Here is a 4,354-nt window from a genome sequence, read left to right on the forward strand (position 1 = left end):
AAAATTAGCTTTCTTAGTCTCTTTTTCACTATTGCTATTGTCTCATTAAAGTAGCTTGTTTGTAAGAGTCTTGCAGAGTCCACAAAAAGCCTAAAACTGCTGTAACACAAATATAGAAGTCATAGTAAAATCTAGAAAACTACCTGGTGTTTTCTGATTTCTTAAGCTGCAATTATTAGTAACAAAGGATTTATGGGATTCCAGAGATGGAATCTCACAAATGCCAAACCAACTGTTTGATTTCACAGATAAGATTAATGGCAGCTGGGAAGTTAAATTTCAATTATAGTGAGTAGTTGTAGCCTTCCATATTTTAGCAAAGCTTCTATAAAAAGGCTTACTAATTTGAATTTTAATTCTTTTCCTTGTTTCAGTCCCTGCTGAAGGTGATAATGAGCGCTAAAATTTTCACAAGTAAGTAGAGGGCAAAGAGAAAGAAAAAAAGGAAATTGCCACAGCACTGATTGCCAGCCCTTTAGAACTGATAATATATTCCTTTCCTCATCAGTCCATTGTGTCCCAGAGAATTGGGGATTCTATTGGCTCCAAAAGCATCACATAATTTTCAAATTTATAGTGTAAGAAAAGGTCAGTTTCCCTAGACTGCCAATAAAGGACAGAATTGCTATTCTTTTCTCTGATCATTTCCCATCCCTTAATCTGTGTTTTTCTTAAGTATTTTGCAACAATTAAGATGACAGAGAGGCTTTTGGTGAGAAGAACAAAATTTCTCACTTATATTTTCTCTTTTTCAGGTAAGAACAGAAGTCATCACAACCTTTGTTCTCTGTAGATCCGCCAACCTGTACTCCATCCGGATCATGTTAGAAGACCTCGGTGAACCCAGGACCAAACTCCCTACTTCTCTTTTCTCCTTTTAAACCTCTGTAGGAATACAGACAGTTTGAGAAATGAGAATATTTAGTTATGGAAAAAGTGAAGACCTTGGTGGGAAGTTTGTTTCTATAGAACGAAAAGCATGAATACTAAATTCATAAAAATTAGTAGGATATCAGAGCCAGACACAGTAGCTCATGCCTGTAATCTCAGCATTTTGGGAGGCTGAGATGGGTGGATCACCTGAGGTCGGGAGCTTGAGACCAGCCTGACCAATATGAAGAAACCCCACCTCTACCAGAAATACAAAAATAGCTGGGTGTGGTGGCGCATGCCTGCAATCCCAGCTACTAGGGAAGCAGAGGCAGGAGAATGGCTTGAACCCAAGAGGCGGAGGTTGTGGTGAGCCGAGACTGCGTCTGTGCACTCCACCGTGGGCAATAAGAACAAAACTGCGTCTCAAAAAAAAAAAAAAAAAATTAGAAAAAATAAGGGAAATAGAAATGGGAACAGTGTGAAGGAGCCACTGTTACAATAATCAGATGACTACAGGATTTGTAATGGAAAGGAGAAACAAAAGGATGTTTCTTAAGAATACGTGTTATTCTTCATTGAAAGTTTTTGTTTGTTTTTTGTTTTTTATTTTTGAGACAGGGTCTCGCTCTGTCACCCAGGATGGAATGCAGTGGCATAATCTCAGCTCACTGCAACCTCCACCTCCTGAGATCAAGCAGTTCTCCCACCTCAGCCTCCATAGTAGCTTGGACCACAGGCATGTGCCACCACGCCCAGCTAACATTTTTATATTTTTAGTAGAGATGGGTTTTCACCACGTTGGCCAGGCTGGTCTCAAACTCCTGACCTCAGGTCACCCACCTGCCTCTGCCTCACAGAGTGCTGGGATTAAAGGGGTGAGCGTCTGCACCCGGCCAATTGGAAGTTTTAAATTATGGACCCTTTAAGTTATGGAAGATTGACAATCAGAAGACAAACAAGTAAGGAAGAGATAGGAGTTAGATGTTCAGGAGGAATACATTAAAACAACAGGTTTGGACTTTTGCTATCTCGTGATAGGCTTTGGCTTAGATTTGCAAAGCTAACATTCCAAAAGTTGTTTCATTTCCACATAGGTATTACTTAATCTACCACTAGATGCCATTCTCACAGATAATGGTTAACTAGGTCAAAGATTGGCATGCTTTTGATTTTCTTTTTCAAATAATATTCTGCTAAAGAAGCTAAACGTAATTACTTCCTAGAATTATCTCTAAATTGAAAGAATTATACACATTAGAAGAGGTTTCAAAGAATATATACTTAGTTATAATTAATTATATCCTATACTTATTCTCAAATACTATAATTATTGCTTATTCTAGTGTTATCCTGCTTACTTCATTTTGTCTAAAAATTCTTTTAGATGGAATCTTGCTCTGTCTCCTAGGCTGGAGTGCAATGGTGCAATCTTGGCTCACTGCAACCTCCACCTCCCGGGTTCAAGTGATTCTCTTACCTCAGCCTCCCGAGTAGCTGGGATTACAGGTGCACACCACCATGCCCAGCTAATTTTTGTATTTTTAGTAGAGATGTGGTTTTGCTATATTGGCCAGGCTGGTTTCGAACTCCTGACCTCAGGTGACTCACCTGCCTAGGCCTCCCAAAGTGCTGAGATTACAAGCGTGAGCCACTGTGCCCAGCCCATTTTATCCAAATCTTAAGGAGAGCAAAATTTTCAAATTTAACCAGGACTATTCATAAATTTGGTCTTCTAAGGGCCCAAGCCAGAGTTCTGGGCTCTTCAACAGCTTTGTCAGGTATCAAAACCTCTCTTTTCAGACTAATGTTAACGCACTATACTTTAACAGTGCTTGGGCCGGGCGCGGTGGCTCCAGCCTGTAATCCCAGCACTTTGGGAGGCCTAGACGAGCGGATCACGAGGTCAGGAAATCGAGACCATCCTGGCTAACACGGTGAAACCCCTTCTCTACTAAGAAATACAAAAAAAAAAAAAACAAACTAGCCGGGCGAGGTGGCGGGCGCCTGTAGTCCCAGCTACTCGGGAGGCTGAGGCAGGAGAATGGCGGGAATCCGGGAGGCGGAGCTTGCGGTGAGCTGAGATCCGGCCACTGCACTCCAGCCTGGGCGACAGAGCGAGACTCCACCTCAAAAAAAAAAACAAAAATCAAAACAAAAAAAACAGTGCTAGACTGGTATCTGCCAAGCTTGAGTAAGCTTTAGGGAACCTTCTCAGTGCACCTGATCATGTCCCTGAGTCTCAGAGATTTTTTGCTTCCTGAACTGAAGAAGAAATAGAAGAACACTCCTTCCTGACTACCTTGATGGTTAATTTTATGTGTCAACTTGGTTAGGCTAAGGTGCATGGTCGTTTGGTCAAACACCAGTCTAGATGTTGCTGTGAAGGTATTTTTAAAATGTGAGTAGCATTTAAATCAGTAGACTTTGAATGAAGCAGATCATCCTCCATAATGTGAGCAGATATCATTCAATCCATTGAAGGCCTTAGGAGCAAAGAGTGAGGTTTCCTGAAGAAGAAATTCTCTTCAAGACTACGACATAGAAACCCTGCCAGAGTTGCTGAGCACGGTGGCTCACGCCTGTAGTCCCAGTACTTTGGGAGGCCAAGGTGGGCGGATTACCTGAGGTCAGGAGTTTGAGACCAGCCTGGCCAATATCGTGAAACTCCATCTCTATTAAAAATAAAGAATTATCCAGGTGTGGTGGTGGACCCCTGTAATCCCAGCTACTTGGGAGACTGAGGCGGGAGAATTGCTTGAATTAGGGTGGTGGAAGTTGCAGTGAGCCAAGGTCATGCCACTGTAATTCAGCCTGGGCGACAGAGTGAGACTCTGTCCCCACCCCACCCCTGCCAAAAACAAAACAAAAAAAAAGAAACCCTGCCAGAGTTTTTAGCCTGCTTGGTCTGCCCGGTCTGCCCATTCTGCCCTATAGACTTTGTACTCAAGCCTGCAGCCTCAACTCTTACCTGAATTTTCAGTCTGCTGAACTGCTCTGCAAATTTTAGACTTGCCAGTTCCCAGAATTACATGGGTCACTTCCTGCAAATCTCTCTCTCTCTCTCTCTGTATATATATAGATGTACACACACACACACACACACGCATACATACAACGTGTAGGTAGATGGATAGATCTCCTATTGGTTCTGTTATTCTGGAGAACTGTGACTAATACAACTTTTCTGATAAGAAAGTTATTCCTCTATCTCTACTTCCCGCATTTTTTCTATTTGGAACTAGCATTTGTAATTTGCATTTATTTACAAGCATTTCTTCATGGGCTCATGAAGCTCTGATATATTTCTATTGTGCTGCTTCTTATTTTTATTAAAGAACCTTATCATCCATTTATCTTCTTAAAAAGAGGACATTTCAAAATTACATTCAATAGAAAGTAATGTTATAGCAGAAATACAAAGTGATATCTCCATACTTTGTTACAAATTTTTTCAGATGGAGCTCTTTTTTTTTTTTTTTTT

Source organism: Colobus angolensis, unplaced genomic scaffold (genome assembly GCF_000951035.1).
Source record: "Colobus angolensis palliatus isolate OR3802 unplaced genomic scaffold, Cang.pa_1.0 Scaffold78, whole genome shotgun sequence".
NCBI classification, from domain to species: domain Eukaryota; kingdom Metazoa; phylum Chordata; class Mammalia; order Primates; family Cercopithecidae; genus Colobus; species Colobus angolensis.